The 12,431-nt window shown below is 39.0% G+C and overlaps 1 protein-coding gene across 5 annotated transcripts in view; it reads right to left on the bottom strand.

Annotated features, from left to right (window-relative positions):
* SCMH1 (Scm polycomb group protein homolog 1) overlaps positions 1 to 12,431 on the bottom strand; it is a 216,212-nt gene that overhangs the window by 186,515 nt on the left and 17,266 nt on the right. The window lies entirely within an intron of this gene.

Raw genomic sequence — 12,431 nt, forward strand, 5'->3', positions numbered from 1 at the left:
AACAATGTAAATAGGGGAAATGTAATATAATTACAAATATCTGAAATGTATTTATACTCCTGGACTCCAAACTAGTTAAAAACAATCAGAAAAGTCCTAAAGAATTATCAAGAGAAATTTTAATACCACTGGGTTAGAAAAGGGATAAATAAATTCATATGTGATATTTATAAGTCATGGTAAAATATAAGGTTTTCCATTGCAAAACCCTTTCAATTTTATATGTTTGAAATTTTTCATAAGTTAAAAAGAACACCTTAAAATATACCAAAGAAACTGCTATTTTTCAAAGCTCAACATAGAGCAATAGTGAAAAGGTGGGTAGGTTAGAGACTGAAGGAAAGAATGATTATTATTAATTCTTTTTTAGCACTTTTACATATAATTACCATTTCATCACAACAAACCTGAAAGGTAGGTGATATTATCTCCATCACACACACACACACACACACATACACACACACACAACCTGAGGCTCAGAGTACCTTAACCAAGTTACTTGGTATCAGTGAATATTAAGCCTGATCAAGTCTGGGATCAAAATACGCATGCAGGTTTAGAAATCTACCTAAAATCTGGATCTATCTTTATCATTTATTTTCCACAGGTATCCAGAAAGTGACTCTATCTCAGTTTCACTTGGAAAAGCACTTTAAATAATGAGAATATGTGAGATACTCTTTATAAAATAAAACAATATTTTGTATAATATGACTTCTAGTTTCAAAGTCCTTTGTAGTTTTCAAAGTTAGCTGACTCACAACCATCCTATTTGTATTACAATTATCTAAATTCATCTTTTACAGTTCTTTTAGCACTGTGATTCCCTTGAAATCAGGATCCAGATCTGATTCATTTCTACATTCTTCTTAACAGTATCTAGAATAGTAGTTTAGTGAGTGTTCACTTAAGAAAAGAATGTGATCCTCACAACAGAGATGCAAGGTAGCAAGGACATCTATTCACATTAATATTATTAAACACTTGAGAAAACAGAGGTAGAGTAAACTCTGACACCATTTCCCAGCTGTAAAGCTCATCTCTTAGGGACTTCTCTGGTGGCTCAGCAGTTCAGAATCCGCCTTGCAATGCAGGAACTTGGGTTTGATCCCTGGTCAGGGAACTAAGAGCCCACATGCCACAGGGCAGCTAAGTCAGAGAGTTGCGACCAGAGAGTCTGTACACCACAATAAAGATCACATGCATCCAGAAAGACCTGACACTGCCAAATAAATAACTTTTCCCCCCAAAAGTTCATTTGTTGAGTTTCTTATTGCACCACTGACTCAACAAAGATACTCAGCCTGATCCTCTGAGAGTCTGGCAGGGTATCCAAAAGATAAAGCTTTAGTTATTAATATATATTTTTTTAATGTTTGGAAAATTCTGGAATGTAGATCTTACTGTGACTATAAAACGTTTGTAAATGTTCTGACTCCTTTTTTTATTGGGACAGAGTGGCAGAAGGAAAAACCTTCTTAAGAACTCTAAATTTGGTTGTAAGTTAACTAAAACTCACCAAAGACAGAAGTTGACATATAAAAGCTAACTTTTATACTCCATATATATATATATATGTTATTTCATATGATTGTTCATAATATCCAGTGAGAGATTACTATTATTCCCATTTCTTTGATGAGTAAATTCCAGAGTTAGTTTAGAAAGTTAGTAGGCGGCTGAACTGGGATTTGAAACCATCTGGGTTATGCTCTTTGTAGTACATAAAGGTGTTAGTTACCTGCTTGCATAGAACTAGTCAATAGTCTTCTGATTGGTCTCTTTCTATTTCCATTCTATCCTATGTATGGCAACCAGAGTAATCCTTCTAAAATAAAAATTCGATCATCTTGCATCTCTGCTTAAAATCCTTCAGATCCATGGAGCTCACAGAATGAAATCCACCAAAGTCCTTGGCATTGCATACACAGCCCTTCAAAACCTAAATCTTTTAAGGTTTGGCCCCTGACTACTTCTCCAGCCTCATCTACCCATATTCTCCTTCTTTTTACCTTCTTTCCCCATTTTATTCTACATGATTTACAGCCCCTCGACTTGTCTGCAATGAAATCTCTTTTCCCACTATACACTCATTAACTTACAACTCATCCCTTAAAATTTAACTCAAAAATCAATGAATCTCCTCTTCCTCGGCCTTCTTTGCTCTATTCCCTAGATAATCATTTCCTCTTCCATGCTATTGTTTATATTGGGTTCATACTTAAAAGCATTTAAATACTATTACAAAAGTATTTGCTTATATACCTTTTCTCCCTATTTGATGGTGAAGTCCTAAGGGATACCTTATACATCTTTAGGTCTTGGGGTCTAATACACTGCCTGACAGTCGTAGGCATCAGATACATGTGTGTTGGGTTGAATTCAAATATATTCATTTAGAAAGTATATATGTGTTAAAAACAGGACTTGGATTTTACAAAACACAAATCTTTCAAAGAAAATAAAAAGCTGAAACCTTTTAACTGAACTGTGTATACCAATGGCAGTTGCCCCGAAGGTTTCTACTAATGCTCTGTGACCCAGCTGGGCCTCCAGAAGGTTCATTACTTTCATATTACCACTGCGGCAATTTATTAATGAGCTCAGTGCAAGCAAGACAAATTGAAATGATAGCTCTGGCAACTAACATCTCTTATTTATCATCAGAGCTAGTCTCTCACTAGCAGTGTCAGGGATACGCCTTCTTCAGTGCAAAACACTTTTTATGGAGTATCTTTTAAGAGGCCTGCAAACACTGGCTCTTAGATTGGCTAACAGGAATTCAAGAAAGTATAGGTCCACATTAGAATAGGAAAAGAATATGTCCTTGAAAAATAACCCAAAACTGAAAAACACAGATGTCCGTGAAGAGTACTGGTAAAGGACTCATTATGTAATTCATCATTCATGGGTCAAATACGTATTCAAGGGCTAATTGAGTGCCACTACAGCTCTTATTTCACCCTGCAGAAAGCAGGTGTTACAACAGTATTCTTGAGGAGGAAAACACTCAGCACTCAGAACGAGCACTCGGCATTTGGGCAGAATGAAGGTTTCTAAAACTAAAGCCCCTACTGCTCCAAAAGTGTGTAGTCTTCTTGATACCAAAGCATCCCTACCAAGCACTTAAGGCTGCTCTCCTGAGATAAAACAAGGCCAAATTGTAAGCTTTTAACATAACAAAAGTAAACTTTATAGTGCAACTAGACACAAATATGGTTTAAAAGAAAGGGAAATAGCAGGAAACCCTGGATACAGGTGGATACTCACTGTCTTTCACTAATGACTACAGTAACTCAGTTAACAGCCTTGGTTTTGACTCCTTATGGCTTCCATAACAAAGAACTGCAAACTGGATGTAAAAAACAAAATTTATTCTCTCATTGTTTTAGAGGCTAGAAGTCTGAAATCAAGGTGTTGGTAGGGTCACTCTGTCTCTGAAGCCTGCAGGGAAATATATGTCTTTGCCTTTTCCACCTTCTGATAGCCCCAGGAAACCAATACAGATTTCAGTGCTGATCAGAGAGGCAGGGGTGCTGCTCTAACAAATACTTAAAAATGAAATGGTTCTGGAATTGGATAATGAGTAGACAATTGATAGGAAAAAAATTAAATTGCCTTAAAAAGATGGTTGGTAGAAATATGAATATTAAAGATGCTTTTCAGTGAGGCCTTAGAAGGAAATGAGGAACATGTTATTGGACACTGGGGGAACGGCAGTTCTTGCAATCAAGTAGCAGAAAATTTGTCTGAACTGTGTTCAGTCACTGGGTGAACTTGTAAGTGATGAGCTTGGATATTTAGCTGAGCAGATTTCTAAGCAAAGTGTTGAAATGTGGCTCAGTATTTCTTTGGTGTTTATAAATATGAGAAGAGATAAATTGAAGAATGAACTGTTAAGCAAAAGAGAACAAGCACTTGATGATTTGGAAAATTCTCTGCCTATCCAAACAGCATGCTCTGGAAACAGGGCCAAGGATGTGGCTGGACAGTCATTTACCCGACTCAAGGCACACAATCAATCACCTCAGAAGCTAGGAATAGAGATACATGGTTATCCAGGAAAGATCTGAGAGAGATCTCCTTGTCAGATGGTTTGGACACCAATGAACTGCATAGAGACAGACAAGGTTTTCAGAATTTTATATCAGCAGAAGTGCTGCCAGCCTGGACTGAAAGGAACAGAGACAGAATTAAATGAAGACTAATTAACACCATGGGCAGAGCCATAGACAGAGCTGCCTGGGCTGAAGGGACCCTCTTGGGTTAAAAGAACGGGCCTGCCCCAGGCCAGAGGACAGAGCACTGAGTAACAGAGGATTATTCCCAGGCCTTGAAGTTTAATGGGAGTTTATTTGGCTGGGCTGTGAATTTCCTTCAGACTAGTGATCCTTCTGTTCCTTCTACATTCTCACCTTCGAAAAGGAAATGTCTTTCCTAAGCCTGTCCAACCTTTCTATCTTGGAAGCAGATAACTTGTTTTCCAGGTTTTATAGGCCCACAGAGAGCAATTTTTATCTCAGGATGGACCACAGCAAAGTTTCATCCGTACCTGATTTAGATGATATAGAGGGTGAGATTTGAGACTTTTTGAGCTGATTATATTTAGATGAGATTCTGGACTTGGGTTGAATGCTGGAATGGGTTAAAATTTAGGCGGATACATAGATGGGGGGGTGTATTTTGCACTTGGAAAGGACACGAATTTTGCGGGGCCAGAGGACAGTTATGAGTTATGTTCTCCACATTGTGTACTGCTGGTACCTGTGAATGTGACCTTATTTGGAAGTAGGTCCTTTGTGCTCATGTGCTCAGTCACTTCTGTTGTGTCCAGCTCTTTGCGACCCCAGGGACTGTAGCCTGCCAAGTTCCCCTGTCCATGGGATTCTCCAGGCAAGAATACTGGAGTGGGTTGCCATGCCCTTCTCAGGGGATCTTCCCCATCCAGGGATGAAACCCAGGTCTCCTGTGTCTTCTGCACTGCAGGCAGATTCTTTACTATTGAGCCACAAATGAAGTCATTCGTGTTAGTTGCTCAGTCATGTTTGACTCTTTGCGATCCCACGGACTATAGCTCGCCAAGCTCCTCTGTTCATGGGATTCTCCAAGTAAGAACACTGGAGTGGATTGCCATTCCCTTTTCCACAGGATCTTCCCGACCAAAGGATCAAACTGGGGTCTCCTGCACTGCAGGCAGACTCTTTACCATTTGAGCTACAGGAAGTCCATATTTGAGGTCATTAGGGTGGGTCCTAAACCTATATGACTGGTTTCTCTCTAAGAGAAAGAAAACACCACGTAAAGATAGACACACATACACAGAACACCATGGGGCAAAAGAGGCAGAGACTGGAGTGATGCACTGCAAGCCGAGGACTGCAGCCACCACCACAAACTAGGAAGAGGCAAGTAAAGACTCTATCCAGTCTCAGAGGGGTCACAGTCCAACTGACACCTTAATTTTGGAACACTATTCTCTAGACTGTGAGAGAATAAACTGCCATTTAATTTGTGATATAATTTGTTACAGCAGCCCTAAGAAACAAAAACGTCCCTTAATACTAGCAAATATATATTCAAGACTTACTATGTATTGCGTAAAGTGCTTTACATGCTTTACCTTTAATCCCTACCACAACCCCATGAGGAAAAGAAATAAAATAAGCTTCTACTACATTACTCCTAGCTACGATGCTAAACTTCTTTTTATATGCCAGGCACTCCTACAATAAGGAATTTATCGGTCTCTGGTTCCAGGTTCCTAACAAAGAGTTTCTAAAACTCCTGAAATTTTCCAAGTGACAGAAGTATTTTTGTTATCCATTAGCCTCTTGGGCACATGTGAGTTTATGCTAGATCACTCAGGATGGGGGCTGGGTGCCAGAAAGATCAAACCATGCAATTAAATAGTTGGGGCTTTAAGCCAGTCTGAACTTCAAGGCCTAAATAATAAAACCCCAACCAGAACTCTGGACACTCAAGGTCAGTGGAGTGTACTAGTTAGTAAACACATCAATGTGCCAGGAGGGTGTTGTACCCTGATCTATGGAGAGAGGACACAGAAGCTCTGTTCAGGACTCTGCCAGGCCTTGCTCTATGTGTCTCTTCATTTGGCCGTTTCCGATTTTTATCCTTTATAATAAATCTGGCATTTATATAGCGTTTTCCTAGTCCTGTGAGCTGTCCTAGTAAATTGCTGAACCTGGGAGCAATCATAGGAACCCGTGTGTCAGATCTGTAGTCAGCTAGTAGGAAGCACAGGCGATCTGGGGACCACACTTGAGGCTGGCACCTGAAGTGGGGGCAATCTTTTGGGGATCATATTCCCCTAAACCCATGGAATCTGATAATAACTCTGGGTGCTTAGTGGCGGAATTAAATTGTAATATACCAGGTGGTGTCAGAATAGCTGGGGTTAAAACAGAATTCTGATTGAGTCTTACAGTGACCCAGTATACCCAACAGTAATCAGTGATAGAAAATAGAAAATGTGCCAAAGAAGATACAAATCACTTGGTCTTTCAGCTATTTGACTTTCACACACCATTCTTTCACACATTATAATCAACACTCAAACTGTTTCTCACATACAGAACTGAGCTTCTCATTTTTTATCTTAAGAAATAATGATTTTGAGCTAAAGCATCAGTTCAGTTCAGTTCAGTCACTCAGTCGTGTCTGACTCTTTGCGACCCCAGGAATTGCAGCACGCCAGGCCTCCCTGTCCATCACCAACTCATAGACAAATGTCTACCAGGGGAAAGATCTGGGGCATTTGCTAGATGTTGAGGCTAAATGTTGAGGCTCATGACAAATCATGAGAGAATTGACTTGTCTACAGATGATATGAATAGATGACTAATTTTAAGCTGGTAGCATTTAGTTAAAGAGATATATCTATATATTGTCTTAGAAAACATTATTTGCAGCATCTTGACATATCTTACTTGGAAATATGAAGGGGAGAGAGAGAGAGGGAATGAGAGAAGAAAGGAAGAAGGATGGGAGTAAGAGAGGGAAGGAGAAAGGGAAGGAAGAATGAAAGGAAAAATGAAGGGGAGAGGAGAAAAAGAATGAAAGAAAGAAAAAAATACTGTTTAAGTGTAAAACAACTGCTTTGAGTGCATAGCAACAGGCAATAAGTGTGATAAAGCAATGCTAGTGGAGACAGGTAAGGAAAAATTCTTTCGCAAAAGTTAAACAAAAACAAATACTGGATTTCCTCAAGATTTTAGATTCTATAGGCATATAGTTAGAGCTGTATATGCACATTACTTTCATACAGAAGAAAAAAAAACCTTAAGCAAGTATTGTCATACTAATTCTTTATAACATAAAGCTTCTTAGGAATGCATTGACAGCAAAACAGACTGTTCTAAAAATCCTTCACAGATCTAAGCGGGGAGACAGCTTTATGACAAGGAATTCTGCAGAACTAATACTTAGAAAATCCAGACAGTTGACACCTAGAAGACTCTTTTAAACATAGGCATTAGGATCCAAACAACTAGGCTGATGAGTTTGGGGGCAGAGTTTTCATTTCTGGGAAGGATAATTCAAACACTTAAGAAGGACACTGGCAGGTAATCTAAAGAGAAAGTGAACATGTGGACCAAGACTGCACAGTGGGACTGTATGACTCAGTCGTTTTACAAAGGACTGCAGGTGAGTATTGTTAGTACTCATAATAATACACTAGCAGAGAAAACTACAGATGATCCTGGTCCATAGCAAATCAAGTCCAGATCACGCAATTTATCCCTAAAAACTCTGAGTCCTCTTTTAAACCATTATTGTACTCTGTTTTCTAAATTAATTAATGAGCTAAATAAAATTTTTGTTCACTTTTATTTGTGTGAATCAACATTTTACCCTTTTTCCCCTCTTTTACCAACCTCTCCCCATTTCTTCGACCTTCCAGCCCTTGGCAACCACCATTCTACTCTCCGTTTCTAAGAGTTCAATTGTTTTTTTTTTTCAAGAGTCCACATAGGAGTGATGTAATTGTCTTTCTCAGTCTGACTTATTTCATTTAGCATAATGCCCTCCAGGCTCATACATGCTGTCACAAATGGCAGGGCTACTTTCTTTTTTAAGGTTGAATAATATTCCATTGTACATCTATACATTTTCTCTATCTACTCATCCATCAGTGCACACTTAGGGTGTTTCCATATCTTGGCTAAAGACTTCACTCTCTTAAAGAAAATTGCCCTTTAACATCCCCAACAAGCTGTCAATTTCATTTGGTGGCAGGGACTGTGAGTTTCAATGTATTGTAGTGAAACTAAAAGTAAATTGGGAAGGCCTGGGTTTAGTCTTTATCCAATAAGTGCTGACCTTGACTAATTTCCAGCGTCATCTCTAATTCTCACTGGTTCATATATCAAATGGGATTAATTTCTGCTTTGCCAACTTTCAAAGGCCTGTTGGAAGAATTAGATGAGTTAACCTAAAAGAATTTAAGCAATCTGTAAAGATCCCCGGTCCCATCATTCACAAGGCCATCCACGCCATTTTCCTGTAACATGTAAGAGATCCTACGCTCCAAATCCTGTGTCCCTTTTGTCTGCAGGGTGACGCTGAAGCTCCAAGGAACGTGTACAGGTCTTTTGGATGATCCAGCCCTTGCCTACCTCTCACTCCACTTCCAGTCACTCCTTCTCAGCCTTGACACCACAGTACATGCACGTGTGCTTCAGTCGTGTCTCTTTGCGACCCTATGGACTGTAGCCCACTAGGCTCTTCTGTCCAGCGGATTCTCCAGGCAAGAATACTGGAGTGGGTTGCCGTTCCCTCCTCCAGGGGATCTTCCCAATACCACAGTTGCACTCAACTATTTATACAGTCCCAAACATTGCATATGCTGATACCTTCCATTTGGAATGCCCTCTCCTTAGCACTTCAGTCCAACTGATAAACTTTCATGCATCCTTTAAAACCCAATTTATATAATGCCTCTCCTGAGAAGCGTTCCTCATACTCTCAAGTAACATTACGCTTCCTCTATATTATAGCCCTATACAGTGTTAAAATTTATTTGTTTGTCTGATACTTCTGCTAAATTATATGCCTTGATGGGTAGGGTTGCTTCAAGTTTACGTCTTTATCCTCTGAATCTGACACATGGTAAGTGCTAAACAAATACTTAATAGCTAAAATGAAATGTTAGGTATTGCTACTATATCTCCATTTCCCCCACAGCACTGGCACAAAATTAAGCATACACTAGCACAGAGAAGGCATTGGCACCCCACTCCAGTCCTCTTGCCTGGAAAATCCCATGGATGGAGGAGCCTGGAAGGCTGCAGTCCATGGGGTCGCTGACGGTCGGACGCGACTGAGTGACTTCACTTTCACTTTTCACTTTCATGCACTGGAGAAGGAAATGGAAACCCACTCCAGTGTTCTTTCCTTGAGAATCCCAGGGACGGGGGAGCCTGATGGGCTGCCATTTATGGGGCTGCACAGAGTTGGACACGACTGAAGCGACTTAGCAGCAGCAGCACTTAGTAAGCAAATAATTAATCTCTATTTCTTGTCACTTATCATTATTATTACCCAATCCTAATTCAGGGTAGGGGCTGAGAAAGCATGTGTGCTAAAGAAAACGTGAATGACTGTTAATCAAACACCCAAGTCAATTGGTTAGACACTTTTTATGAACAACTTAATTCTCACAATAAACCTATGATATAGGTATTACGATTTCCATTTTACAAGAAAGTAAGCGGAGATAAAAAGACTTTAACTTCTCTGAAGTCAAGCAGCTGACAGTAAATAGTACACTTTCTGGGGTTTCATATACTCTCATATATTCTACTTCATTTGACCCTCACAACTTTGTGAGGTACAAAGTACAAATCTTAGTATCCCTGCATTACAAATGAAAAAAAAAATGAAAACAAGATTTAAGTGACTGGTAAAGTTTACAAAGCTAGTAACCACTGAGTCTAGGATTAGAAATATCTATGTCATGTGACTCCAAATCTGGTACTTTTTCCATAGCCCAGTCTCTCTGAACTAAGAAGCCTGAGTGCCAAAGAATTGATGCTTTTGAACTGTGGTGTTGGAGACAACTCTTGGCATCTAGTACTTTATGTACAGTTCTCAACAGCAAATGGTTACCAGTTTGTAATAAGCACAGAAATTGAAGAGTAAACACTTAGAAATTTTGTATTATAATTTAACGGGTAACTTTGTGTTGTTAAGCCTAATAAAAATTTGTGGTTTATGCTTAGATTTTTAGAAATTTCATGTTTCTAGTAACTCATTTTTATTATATTTATAAAATTCTTAGTCTAAAATGAATGAAAAATATTGCTCCTTCAACAGACATAGTGTAAGCAGCACTGCCCTAAAGGTTCCAGAACAAATCAGATTTGTAATTTAGAAAGTTAGAAAAATAATTAGTGACAGTTTAGAAGGGGAAGACCCATTGGCAAATACAAATACTAATAATATAAAAAAAATAGAAAATTTAAAGATGAAATAAGGATGACTTGTGAAAACATTAAGCATCTGGCAAACAAATAAGGATTTTTAAGTTCACACAAAAGGGAGATTTCTTCAAGTCAAATAAGGCTCAGATAGTAGATTCTTAGAGACAGAAAGACCTTAAGCCATCAATCTCCAGAACTAAATTTATGAAGTAAAAAAATTTTAATATACTTATTATATATGTAACACTATTTACTGAAAGACCTATCACATACTTGGTGTCAGGGATATAGTATTGAACACAGCCTCTTTGTTATGCTCCACATGCTAAACTTAGTAAAAAAGACACGGTCCCTCCCACCATGACAGACATTCACCAACCACAGAACATAAATAGATGTTTCACTTAAACTATTTTAAGTACTACAAAAAACTTACATGGTACTATGAGATCACGTAACACAGAGATTAATAGATTCTAGGAGATGAAGGAAGGATTTCCTGAAGAAGTTATGTGTTAGTTGAAATCCAAAGAAAGAGCAGAAAGTAACCAGGCAAAAAAGGGGAAAGAACATTCTAGAGAGAGAGAAAGGCATGTAAGGGGGATGGGGCATGAGAGGCCCACAAAACAGAAAGAAAGGAAGTATAACTGATGCACAGAAAGCAAGGAGAAAAGTGACAAGAAGTCAAAAAGTTAGATGAGCTAGTCCATTAAAAGTCCTACAAGCAATAATACAGATAATCTTGATGACATTATGTTAAGTGAAATAAACCAGTCACAAGAGGACAAATACTGTACGAGTCCACTCATTTGAGAAATCTGGAGTAGTCAAAATCATAGAGACAGAAAGAATGGTGGGGCAGGGGCTGGAGGGAGGGAAGAACAGAGAGCGATTATTTAATGGGTACAGTTTCAGTTTAGCAAGATGAAAAAAGATGAAGATGGATGGTGGTGATGCTTGCAAAACAAAGTGAGTGTACTTAATATCAGTAAATTGTATGCTTAAAAATGGTTAAAATTATAAATTTTTTTGTTAACCAGAATTTGATTCTATTACTTCCATCCAAAGACGCTTATGAGACAGAAATTGGTACACAGAAGAGGGGTGGTATAAACGAGTCCTTAAAACATAGAACTGACTGGATCAAGACTGGGGCCTACAAAATGCAGACCTCTCTCTCATGCTGAGGTTGGCCATTCTCACATAGTGGGAGACAGTTCATTGAGCCGTGGTCTTTTATACCAGGACTCACCACTACTAAGGCACACTACAAAAAGAGACGTGGTAGAGAAAACACAGGACGCACTGGCTATACAGATGGACTTCAATCAGTTCCTATAAAAAAACAAACTGCTTAATATGAAATAGAGGAGATATTCAAAATATTTACAATCTGTAAGATCATACTAGTGCACATTGGAGATTATCAGTACTGAGTTGAACTGGTCAATCTGAAAGCTGGGGAGAAAATACCACTTTTGTAAAAAAAGATTCCTTTTGCCTAGAGCCTGCACAAGATCCTTGCTGAGCTGGGAAACTACCCAGGGCTAAAATAAGAATGGTACAAAGGCAGAAAGGCAGGACCTACAGTTATGGATAAGACCGAAGCATAAGAGAGCTCTCCTGAATACCCTAGGGTTCCCCCAAGCATCTCTGTTATGCATTCTTTGCCCGATAAGCTAGGATACAATCCAGAAGCAAGAAGCAGATTAATACCTCCCTTCCCCAGGCCCTATTTCAAATTGAGTGAAGCAGTAAATTCCCTTTTCTCCTCCTTTGGCTGCAATTCATTTTTGTTGGATTTCTGCCCTTTAAAACCAAAAAGTGTTAGTACACTGCTGCTGCTGCTGCTAAGTTGCTTCAGTCGTGTCCGACTCTGTGACCCCATAGACGGCAGCCCACCAGGCTCCCCCATCCCTGGGATTCTCCAGGCAAGAACACTGGAGTGGGTTGCCATTTCCTTCTCCAATGCATGAAAGTGAAAAG

This window comes from Ovis aries, chromosome 1 (genome assembly GCF_016772045.2).
Source record: "Ovis aries strain OAR_USU_Benz2616 breed Rambouillet chromosome 1, ARS-UI_Ramb_v3.0, whole genome shotgun sequence".
NCBI classification, from domain to species: domain Eukaryota; kingdom Metazoa; phylum Chordata; class Mammalia; order Artiodactyla; family Bovidae; genus Ovis; species Ovis aries.